The 13,290-nt window shown below is 32.9% G+C and overlaps 1 protein-coding gene across 2 annotated transcripts in view; it reads left to right on the top strand.

Moving 5' to 3' along the window:
- Nucleotides 1-13,290, top strand: part of LOC143226015 (neuroligin-4, X-linked-like) — a 143,469-nt gene that overhangs the window by 91,751 nt on the left and 38,428 nt on the right. The window lies entirely within an intron of this gene.

Here is a 13,290-nt window from a genome sequence, read left to right as displayed (position 1 = left end):
CATATTTCAAAAATAGCCTGGTAGCTTTGTTACCATAGCAACAGTCTAAAGTAAACCTATAAGCCTACATTCTAAACCAATCAATACTAAGTCATTCGCCCTCAGATATTAAGCTACATATAATTGTTACTATTGGTAATGAATTCTATGAAGAGTTCATTTTTCAAGTTTGTTGTATCATTTATTTCACTGTATTTTCACAAGAAGTATTTTGTGCATTACGAGTGACCTATCCTGTGTCTTCTTCATTGGAAACTTAAGTATGACACAAATATTACAAGGTGTCAACCTTTTACAAAATGTCTTAGCAAACAGAAAATACTTGTATATATGTATATAACGTTTATTCATCTTAAGATAGAGCTTCAACGAAATCTGAAGACTTTTGCATGATTTCGAATAGGACGATTGATAATTCGTTAACGTAAGTTAAGTATCATTTGAACATAATCAAAGATTTACACTGGAAACAATTCCATTGATCTGACCATGGGCATCATTCTCGAATGTTTTGTTTATCAATATTATGGGATAAAACGTTTACAGAAATAATAACATTTATAAAATATAAATAATAAATGAGTTGTCCTAAAATGTAGGTCCATACTATGAGGTCATTATTCTTTTATCTATATATTTTTTTATCAATTATATAACTTTGTGAAGTTTGTGTATCGTACTGGTTAGGGAACTTGATTCACAATCTGAAGGTTACGGGTTCGAATCTACGTCCCACTAGCTTGTTCGTCCTTTTAGCCGTAGGGGCGTTATAGGTGATGGTCAGTCTCACCATTTTTCGGTAAAAAGTAGTCCATAAGTAGATAGCGAATAGTGATAACTAGATACCTTCCCTCTGTACCCCTCTGTTCCAGCGTTAAGTCTATGGAGTTACAACGCTAAAATCAGGGATTCGATTCTCCTCGGTGAACTCAGCAGACAGCCCGATGTGGCTTTTCTATAAGAAAAACACGCACAAACACACCTTTCCTCTAGTCATTCACTGCTAAATTAGGGACGGCTGGCGCAGACAACCCTTGAGTAGCTTTGAACGAAATAAAAAAAAAGCAAACCTTTTCAATACTTTTCTTTCGTTTCAACCAAACAAAGTGCAAGTGAAAATTATTTAGTATCTACGTAGAATGTGTGAGTATTCTATGAGTTTCTTAAGTATTTGTATTATCAGTATTTGCGTATCGTGGTTGATATTATAAATCAATTATAATTAATTAACTTCTCTTGTAAACCAAACGATTGTAGTTTAATACACTGGCAGTCGCATTGCAATCACATGCACTCGTTAATTCGTTTTCAGCTATATTACTATTTCTCCAAATCTCAAGATACAAAATTAGTAACACGTCTATTAGCATACATAAGCGACTGTTTGTGTGTTAGCAAGAAATTTCACAAAGCAATGCGCCTGCTTGTTTTGATCGAATCCTTGTCTATGTCGATACTTTGATGTGTGTATTAAGTTGTTCGTTGGACATCAATTATGTGTTCGATATCTTGACACTCTTATTTCCTTCTGTCATTCGTTCAGCTCCAACATCACCAAGGAACGAAACGACAAGTGAGGACTAAGTGAACATGAAACGAACTAAATCTGTCTTCTCGTAAGGCCATCAATGCGTAATTCATTCAATTTCTGGATTTACAAACTAATCGTATTGTAAACAGATTTCAAAAGTTGGACTAGTCACAAACTTTCGTCAGGACTTTATCAGGAATTAAAGCATATAAACTTTTCCATCGTAATTTTGTCACAGTTTTGGTTTGGTTTGTTTTGAATTTCACCCAAGGCTACTCGAGGACTATCTGCGCTAGCTGTCCCTAATTTAGCAGTGTAAGACTAGAAGGAATGCAGCTAATCATCACCACTCACCGCCAACTCTTGGGCTACTCTTTTACCAACGAATATAGGGATTGACCACACATTATAATGCTCCTACGGCTGAAAGGGCGAGCATGTTTCGTGTGACGGAGATTCGAACCCGCGACCCTAAGATTACGAGTCGATTACTTAACCACCTGGCCATGCCGGGCTATCCCAGTTCTAAGCTTAAACAAACATGTAACTTTAAAATGCATGAAAATCTTTCTGTGCGCTTGTATCAAAACTCCAGGAAAAATAATTTATATTTTGGTCTGTCTACTTTTATAAATATCACCAGCAGCAAAATTTACACAGTAGCATCATACTTATGTAGCAGTAGGTCAAATTTCTTCTACAGAGAAATATATTATTCATGTGCACGTAATATTTTATATATGTACATATAAAATAGTTTAATGAGCAAAACAGACTCAAACTAAAGCAAAGATGAAGACATTGCATGAATCAAAAGAATTGAGTTGACGTTAAACATAAAGCAACGCAGTGGGTTATGTGTTCTACCCGTCACAGGTATCGAAACTCAGATTCTAGTGTTGGATTACGCAGACATGCCGCTGTGCCACTGGGGTCAAATTAAAAGGGTCTCCAGGGTACATACTATAAGGTGGTATATAAAATATGCCCTGAGTTTCGGAGGTGACCGCGAAAGTAAAACCCACGTAGTTGTGCTGCACCGTCTACCAGTCAGTTCGAGAGTCTCACATGTTGAAGAAAACAGAATAAGTTCTTAAATCATAAATATGTATATATATATATATATTATCCTCTTATAAGACGCGGGTGCTCAAATCTACATAGTCCCACATTTACTTTGCACTTCACTGCCTACAAACACTTGTGGGAAGATATCTGGTCTTCATAATACCCAAATAAAAGAAAATAAAAACAAAAATAAGGTTTTAACATTGCGGGTACGTAAGATAAATTTACTTACTAATGTTGGTATTCTTGCACCTAATGTAGCAGTGGAGTCTTTAACTTTCCTCACATATAATAAACGTAACTAATGGCTTGTTAATTTTTTTCTCTTTGTACCTATAAGAAAGTCCGGCATAGTCATATGGTTGGGCGTTCTACTCCCAGTTTTAGGGGCGCTGGTTTGAATCCCACTCACACCAAAAATGCTCTCCATTTCAGCTGTGGGGTATTATAAGTGACGATCAATTCCACTATTCGTTAGTAAAACATTAGTCCAAGAGTTATCGATGGGTAGCGGTGACTAACTGCTTTCCCTTTACTCTTACTCTGCTAAATTAGGGACGTATGAGAACCATAGTTGTTTCGATTCTTCCACCTTTTGTGCAATTGACCTGCTGTTGACAACCACATAAACGATATAGAGTAGAAATCTGTCGTAAATATTACATGTCATATAATTATTCGTTTCTCCGTTATTTTCCTTCACAACGCAAGAAAATAATTTATGAACAGAAGGTTATTCATACTTTACAAGCAAGATTTACATATGTTAATATTGCGGTATGCCACTTAAGAGAAAAACTGTTGCTTCTCGGGTAACATGATTAGCACATACTTGTTTCGTTCAAAGTGAATTATCGACCCTTGGACAGTGGAATAGCTGTATAAATGTAACACAATCTTTTCCAAGGGATGATAGTCGTATAGCGAGATTGCTTAACAATCTTGTGTCAAGTGAGAAAACATTTCGTGAAAAAGACACTTGCTTGAAGAAAAACAGCGAGATTCGAAACCTCATCCGCGTAAATGCTATCAATTCCCTTATCCGTAAAGTGAAGACTATGGTTACGAAGATGGATCCCTCACACATGACTTCTGGTAACGTTAAGAAAATAAGTTTATGAAAGCTCAAAAGCCAAAACATTACGAAGTTCTGTCTACCCATCGTTAAAAACAAACAAATGTTTTTGTTATAAAGGAAATCGATGTAACCTGAACCATAGTAATCTCATTCGACCATTCGTTTTGTTTGCTTGTTTTTGAATTTCGCACAAAGCTAGAGAGGGGCATTCTGTGCTAGATCCCCCTAATTTAGCAGCGTAACTCTAGAGGGAAGGCAGCTAGTCATCACCACCTACCGCCAACTCTTGGGCTAATCTTTTACCAATGAATAATGCTATTGACTGTCATGTTATGACGCCCCCATGCCTGAAAGGGCAAGCATCTTTGGCGTGACGGATGTTTGAACCTGCTACTCTCAGATTACGAGTCGAGGGCCCTAACCACCTGGTCATGCCCGGCCCTACATGAAAATTTCCTAATGCAGCTGCGACATATTTCTGTGCATTTGTATTTAATTTGGAAGTAAACACTTGGAGAGTATTTGGAAAGTATGATTTGAAAATTACCTTGTTATATTTTGCAGAAATATTTTATAATGAAAACATCAGTTAATTGAGCGCATGTAATTGAGACCATTGGTTTGTCATGTGGATGAGAAATATTTTCTTCTTAAGCGCGAGTAACGAATGATACCCGAATAACAACGATAATTCTTGAAAAAATAAATATTTGCAACACAGATCCTATCACAAGTAAATTTTTCCCATGAGCTTAGATGAAGTTTCAGAAATTGTGTCCAAATGTTCCTCAATAACTCATTTTAAACTTAGTTGTTTTTGTTTTAGGGCAAAACCACATTAGACTATGTGCTGTGTTGTTTTTAAACATATTAATCATATCGATCGTCATTAAACAGTTTATATTTATTAGACATATTTATTCACAGTTTTTTACCTTAACTTCTAAATTAAAATTTCCGGTTATCTGAATGTTGATATGTATCGAATTTATGATATTTACCAACAAGATTGATACACACAATTTTCTTTCTTAACACAAACATACTTTAATATATAAACAACAAATAAATTTTAATAATAACAAATATTGGTTTATATACAAGAGAGCCTCTCGCTAGTACAGCGGTACGTCTACGAATATATAACGCTAAGATCAGGCGTTCGATTCCCCCCTGTGGGTTCAGCAGATAGCTCGATGTAGCTTTGCTATAAGAAAAACACATACACACACACATATATACAAGAGTTTTTTAAAACTTATAGACTATAACGAGTCTTCTATCTGATCTGAAACTGAATATTTTTTGACGATCGACGTCCACGACATGTAAATTATATATGCAAAAACGGCTCGTTTGGGTTGAGAAAATATTTTACATATAAGAGCGAACAACGTTTCGAACTTCTTCGGTCATCGTCAGGTTCACAAAGAAAGAAAGAGGTAACTGACCAGAAGCTGACTACATGTTTGAAAGGGGTTGTGCAACTGAGTGTCGGAATGTAGAGGGCGGTGTTAGATGTTTGAATATATAATTTTATATATTTTATTATATTAATATAGGTATAAAGGCGTTCCTTTATATTGGTTTATTTTGGGTTTAAGTTGTTGTATAAGTAAGGCTTCTTTAATTTTGCGTTTGTTTATGTTTGTTTCTTTATTTAGTATTTGAGTGTTTTCTATGGTTATGTTGTGTTTATTTGACTTGCAGTGTTCGAAAACGTGTGAAGGTGACTTTTTATGTTCTTTGAATCTGGTTTCCATTTTTCTACATGTTTCTGCAATATAGAAGTCGTGGCAGTTATCACGTTGTTCGCTCTTATATGTAAAATATTTTCTCAACCCAAACGAGCCGTTTTTGCATATATATTTCTCTACAAGTGGGTTTTCTCGACATAACTGACATGTAAATTAATTTTGAGTTAATATTTAATCTTCTCGTGGAAATACTAACGTCTGAAGTTAATTCACTGAAGCTGACAGGTTCCAAATGTTCGAAATTTATAAACGTTCCTGGTCAAATATCTGTAGTTTTCCAATATACGAAATACTAACGTCTGAAGTTAATTCACTAAAGTTAAAAGGTTCCTAATGTTTAAAATTTATAAAAGTTTCTGGTCAAATATATGTAGTTTTCCGATTAATAAACGTTTGTCACTATTATAGCTTCCGAGGCTTATAGTATACTGACTGTAGAGTCTAAATAATATTTTATTGCTGTCTCTTGGAGCTTCGATTTATAAACTTTAAGGTGAGATTCTCGAACGTTCAACAATATTCGAATACACGGTAGCGTTATCGTAAGACATATATTGTTGAAGCTTACTCTTGAGAATCTTTTACAAATTGAGGAAAATGTGAAACTTGTGCAATATCATCTAATAATATACGCCACACGTATCAAACTAAAACATACGCAGATATTAAAATAAATGTATAACAGTAAGTTAATTAAACCACATAATGAACAGAGAGAAGTAGATTATTAAAAATTTCAGTTCCGTATGTCTTATTTTTCTTTAATTTTGAAACCCTTATGCTCATATACTTATCTATACATTCGTATGTAAATGCCTGTAAGTACAATTGTGAGATGTTAATCACGCTACAATTAACTAAATATTATAAGATAATCACTTCAAGCGAAAGTAGTAAAATTAGAAAAATACTATTTTCGTCATACAGAACTTCTCAGGTGTTTCTCTTAAATGACTGCAAACAAAGCCTCCCAAGACCAGCCATGTCTTTATATTAGCTATTCAGATATTTTATGCCTCTGCTAATGAACATAACTGACTAAATAATCAAGAGTAATACACTTCTCTAACCTTCAGTACAACATTAAATTTGTGTACAGATACTCCAATAATCCAAGATCTATCCATTTTTTCTCGAAGCCAAACAGGCTTCAGAAGATATTTATTTCTAAGTTATTCCCTTGAGATAACTAGAAAACTGGTGATTATACATTTCTGAATTAACATAATCTTGAAAACAATACTTGTGAACAAAGTTTTAAGCGCGATAACTCTTCTAATACTCATTTCTAGAATGCAAATCATCTAAGAATGTTTCATACTTGGTTTTCCAGAAAAGAATTACAACACTTTTCATGAATATCAAGATAGACCATTATGTAGATATATCATTTACCACACCTCTTACGTATAGTCACAAGAGACACTTAGTTACATTCATTGAAAGATATTGACTAAAGTGTGTGCGAATTAAGGAAAGTTTTTTATAGGAATCATTAAAATTCCTTCACATTTTTTCTTCCCTATTGAAAAGATATGCATTTATATTAAATTACATTAAGGTATGCCAAGTCATTACCGAATATTGAAAACGTCTTTTTATTCACACATATTTTTTTTAACTCAACACTCTGTAACTATTAGCAACGGTACAAATGGAAATCGACTAGCTTAGGCATATTCAAAATAGCGAATCCTTGTACACAAGTTTAAATGAACCGGAAATTTCATATTAAGTCTATTATCTACAAAAAGATGTGAAGGTATTTCATTCTAAAACATCATAAAATATCCTTTTAAGCGTTGGTTACAATTATTCAACTATTTAAATAGTCCTATTTATAGGAAAAGTAGAATGCCACAAGAAAAACAACTTCCGTATGAGAGTCACACGTAGTGCTGATTTATGAAAGTAAATTCCACTTCAAGTATTACTCTTTCTACACACGCACGTTGCTTTCCTTGTATAAAACATCCTCTGGATAGAGCATGATCAAGCGATTTCTGCACAACCTCACGTGTTTTCTTGCGATGAATAATAATTAATATTTTGCTGTACGTTAATTAACATTGCCTTTTTTTACTGCAGACATTCTGGCTATCAATCGAATTAAACAATTAAGTTATATATCTATGCGCAAGAAAACTGTTTAAAGTTATATTAAATCAGTACAGACGTCTAGTAAAGCTACTTTTAAAAAAAATTGCAAGATCTTGTGAACTTAACGGCACAAACAAATAAGACTGCAGAAGCTATTAAAATCACCAAATTTGAATTTTTGAAGTAGATATTCTGGCTTCAATAGTATATATACGATCCATAGTATCAATATGTACAAACCTTTTGTAAACTACATGCATACTATCAATTTATTACCGTAAAATAAATAAAGTAAAAATTATTACGTTTAAGCTATTTTATATTGCTATGACAACAACAGTCATCAAACTTTTGTTGCCTCTGAAACAAATATAAATTATAAAATTTAGATTTTTGATATGATATCAGTTCAATTTGACAGCGTTTATAGGTCATGATAACGGCATATTTGTGGTTGTGATGTTTGCTAATTCACGATTGGATTGATGTTTTAAATTTTGTGCAAAACAACTCGATAGCCGTCTGCCCTGACGTCACTTATTTAGCAGTGATAGATTACAGAAAATACATTTACTAAACACTAACTACCGCCAACTCTTAAGCTACTTATCCTTTTGTTTTTACCAACACAAAATGCGATTAACCATAACATTACAGTACTCCTACGGTCGAAAAGGGGTGAGGGTGTCCGATAATGAGCCCTCAACCCGCAAATTGCTTTAACCATCGTCGTCATGGTTGCTAATACAAATAAAATAAAGTGTGTACAGTTTTATTGTACAGGCTATGAAAAGTGTGTTGTAAAGTGTAATTTATATCACTTATTGTGTTGTAAAGTGTAATTTATATCACTTATTGTGTTGTAAAGTGTAATTTATATCACTTATTTGCTTAAGACCATTTTGACTTTGTTTACTTTTCATTAACACACCTTATTAGAACTATTGTCACGTTTCCCAAAATTTCATTAATGGCGAATAATAAATCTATGAAAAGCTAATTATGTTTTGTTACAAATTATAATAATTTATCCAGGGCTCACCTCCTATTTGTCACATAACTACGTTATGTATTACGAGTTCAAGTATCGTGAAATTTTAATTTTAATTTAGAACGCACGTGAATTTCAATATGTATCAAATATATGAAATTTGCTAATTGGATTTATACAAACAATTTTCTTTCGTAACACAAATATATTTTTATCTTCAAAGAACAATACAATTTATAATGACGGTTATTACAAATAGTTAATACAAATAATAATTTATATACAAACAATTTACAAACTTACAAACAATGTTTATTTCTCTGTCTAGTCTGGAAATTAATATTTTATTGAAGATTCAGGTCCACGAGGCGCAAATTACATTCATGTTGATACACAACTCAATTTCACTTGACGAGTGTTAGATAGCTCTATTCTTATTGGGCCTAACGTAGTTTACAAGTTTACTTTTCACAAAGGAATATAGATATATAATGTAATGGGCCTGCATGGCCAGGTGGATTAAGGTGTTAGACTCGTAATCTGAGGGTCGCGGGTTCGAATCACCGTCATACCAAACAAGCTCGTCCTTTCAGCCGTGGAAGCGTTATAATTATTCGTTGGTAGAAGAGTAGCCCAAGAGTTGGTGGTGGGTGGTGATGACAAGCTGCCTTCTCTCTAGTCTTACACTGCTAAATTAGGGACGACTAGCGCAGGTAGCCCTCGTGTAGCTTTGCGCAAAATTCACAAAACAAACAAACAATCTAATGTTATCGTAGAAATACTAACGTCGGAAGTTAATTTATAAATGTTTTTAGTCAAATTTAGTAGTGTTCCGAGTAGTAAGTCTTAATCACAATTATATCTTCCACGGCTTATAGTAAACTGACTGTAACTGACAAACAATATATTCTATTACCGTCTCTTGGCTCTGATACCAGTCATACAAAATTCTCGCACAGTGAACAATGTTCGAAGACAATCTAATATTTTCATAAACCACAAACTATGGATTCTTGCTCTCGAGAATCTTCTACAAATTTAGAGGTCAAGTGGGACTTATGCAATATACATCCAAAAATATACATTAATGCATTAAACTGAAACAAATTCAGGTATTAAAATATAAGTACTTAAAACTTAAAATGTGTTGTCATTCACTCAACGTTTCGACTTAACGTAATTGTCAAGAGTTTAACTTTTATAATAAATTCTATATCACTCAAATTAGGAACCGTTATATTTTTTAAAATTATATCATATATTAGACAATATCATGCACATTAGTATTTCTGTTATCACAGAACTTGTAGCATATATGTATTCAATATAGTATAAACCTTACTGTTAAAGAAGAAATAATCATTTACATTACAGAAAGCTATGATAAATAAAATTTCAAAAAATTATTGAAATATCTTTAAATTTTGATAGACAAGTCAATTTTTGTTTTCAATATTCTGAGTCAATTTAGTTAATATTCGATTGCATGTGAGATAGGTGTCATCCATTGTTTTTATTAATAACTGATTTATCTTCTTCTATAACAAATCTGTGATTTTACAGTCTAAGAAATCATCGGTTCTAGTGAGAATTTTAAATGTTATTGAGAAACCTGTCCTTGGTGTGCCGTTATTCGAGATGTAGAGCTGAGATACTGATCTTGTTTCCATCATCTCGGCTTTGTTTGTATTCTGAGTGTGTGCTTGGTATATTCAAGAAAGGATCTTCCAGTTTCTTCAATATAGATATACTTACACTTTGTGGAATCTGGTGCGTATATGATAAAATTTTCTAAATTTTGTCCATCATATTTTCAGTATGTGTTGTGCTTTAAGTTGCGCCCAACACATTATATAACATAAAAACTCATAGAGCACTTTAAATTAGTTTTAGAGACATGATAAATTAAACATCAATTCTAAATTACCATTAATGACGGTTTATTATTTATTTAACATTAAAGAAAGCGCATTAAGAATTAAAACCGACAACGCGAGTGCTTGAAGAAACTGAACTTTCCTTCATCAAGGTTAAATGGAAAATGAGCATTGCAAACGAATTGATTGATTAGTTTTGTCGTTGTATTTGAAGTGGAATGACACGCGTTTCTAAGGGTATGACCTGAATTGTGAAATAACATTGCGTGTTGGTGTGATGAGTAAGTGATGAAAAACAAATAAAATAGTGAATTTGAAAGAAAAACCGATTACAAAAATATGTGCTTGTGCAAGAAATAACGTCCAAAACAAGTGGAATATTTGTTCACCTTTACTATTAATAGTACTTAGTGATCAGAGAATTGAAAGACTGAAATATTAATAAGAAATGTAAGAAATTAAATCCAGTTATAAAACATATACAAATAAGAACACACAAATAATAGATATTAAAAACATTTATAAAACAATTGTTTGTTTGTTTGTTTGTTTTTGAATTTCGCATAAAGCTACTCGAGGGCTATCTGTGCTAGCCGTCCCTAATTTAGCAATGTAAGACTAGAGGGAAGGCAGCTAGTCATCACCACCCACCGCCAACTTTTGGGCTACTCTTTTACCAACGAATAGTGGGATTGACCGTCACATTATACACCCCCACGGCTGGGAGGGCGAGCATGTTTAGCGCGACGCGGGCGCGAACCCGCGACCCTCGGATTACGAGTCGCACGCCTTACGCGCTTGGCCATGCCAGGCCATGACACTTAAATAAAGAAATTAGTTTGAAAAGTGACTTTTCCAGGATTTTAAGAGAAATCCTCGAGTTAAAGGACAAAGATAAGTGATACTGGAGTTAAGATGATAGTGTTTGAATTATAGATCCAGTAGAAGTCTTTCATTTCTGGTTTAACCCGGTTTCAGTACTAATAATAACCATGCCATTGTTGATGTCGTCAAGATGGTTAACGTGCAGAACAAAAAATAAGATCTGTTTTAGTCTTAACAGCAGATCTGCGATTGTTAAACTGTTCTTCATGAGTAGTTCGGATTTATGATTGCATTGTTATGATATACTAGCCGTTATTCTCGCCTTCCGGATTGGCATAATTGCTAGTTCTTGTGGTAGGCTGTTGGGTCTGTGGCTTTATTTTTGGAATTGTCTAACAGATCTACAACAATGTACTGATACTTGACATTCACCATCTGTGATAAAAAGTATTTTATTGAAATTTCAATTTAAGAATGAGATATCATCAGAGTATTACATCAAAGACCAAATTTTAAAAAAAAATTCTCAACCCAAACCACCCATTTTTACATATATATATATTTCTCTACAAGTGGGTTTTCTCGTCATCACTCAATAAAAGTACATAGATATTCTGTTCCAACACTCACACGGTTTTCACTAAATAAAAACAAATAATTTTGAAGTTTGTTTTTGATTGTTCTATATTTGAAACCTTTTTCTATTTTAGTGATTTTTTATTGGTTAAATCTGAAACAGATCTTTTTTGTGCGTGTGGAATTTTCAATTGCTTTATTTATTGTTTAACTACAAAAATAATGACTAGTTATAAAAATATCACCCAGTTATAATTAGTGATGATCAGTGGGGTTGTTTCCGAGATCCAAGTTTTAGATGTGTACATCGCAAGTTCCGTTATAATAAGATAGCATGTTTTTTGTTTTTTTAATAAATATATTTTGTTACGATTTAGTGATTTTTACATGTTGTCCATAGTAGATACAACATTGAACTTTATCACAAGAGGAACAGGCAGGGCATAATTTACTTTTTACGTGAATAATGATATCTCTAAAACTTTTGTTTTTCCGAAAATAAATAACAAATATTTCAGAGAAGGTTTACTATAGACTTTCACTGAGCTGTTTAACGAATTTTCTAAAAGGTTTTAAGATAACATGTGTCAACCAGTGTCTTCGTTTTCATTTGCTGTTGTTTTTGTTTGTTTTTATCTATTTCATAAATGTTACAACCTTTTTTTTCAGGGATGTTTCAATGTGTTCACATTCACTACTGTTAGTACAAATGTTTATCGTGCGAAGGACTTGGCTGTAAGTAAAGTGTTGTTGAATGAGAGCTTTGGTATTATAGATACTGTGGACTTTTTGTGGATTTTTTTATAGAAGAGATTATGTCGAAAAACATTTTTTAAGTATATAGTGACATAAAAGTATTCTATTGGAGAATATTTAAATGACAGTTTTATTCATTGATGGAAATATTTCCGTACAAAAAAGTGTCTTCCATGGATTGGACTCAGAATATAAAATATGTCATTGATGCGTTGTTTCCAGAACTGTCGTTTGACAGAAATCATCACTAGAATTTGATATTGAATCTTACACATAAAGTTGTTTGAGAAGTTGGCAACGGTTATAGTTTCCACACCAGTACAATTAATTTGAATGTATTGTTCATTATTGAAATCAAACTATTTAAGTTTAGGTCCAAAAATCTATAAACCTAATGATCGTGATCGTTCTATTATTTTTGACGTTAATATGGCTTCTTAAAAACTATATGCTTATTTTAATCACACTATAAAATACATCCCTCACGCTTCCTTGTTATATCAAAGACATTTCTCATTTCCTTAATATTATTCATAATATTCATCTTTCTTTCTTTGTGCTATGAATGTTTCATCCATTTACACTTACGTTCAATGGAATGAAGATCTATAAGCTCTTCAAACTGCCTTGAATATTTCCACAACCTTGGATTAATTAAGACAATATGTTTGCCACACTTTTTAACCATAAATAATTTAGAATGTAATAACAAAGATTACTTTCAAATTAAT

This window comes from Tachypleus tridentatus, chromosome 9, assembly GCF_004210375.1.
Source record: "Tachypleus tridentatus isolate NWPU-2018 chromosome 9, ASM421037v1, whole genome shotgun sequence".
Classification (NCBI taxonomy): Eukaryota; Metazoa; Arthropoda; class Merostomata; order Xiphosura; family Limulidae; genus Tachypleus; species Tachypleus tridentatus.
Note: the sequence above shows the minus strand (reverse complement) of the source record. Positions and strands in the feature narration are given on the sequence as shown.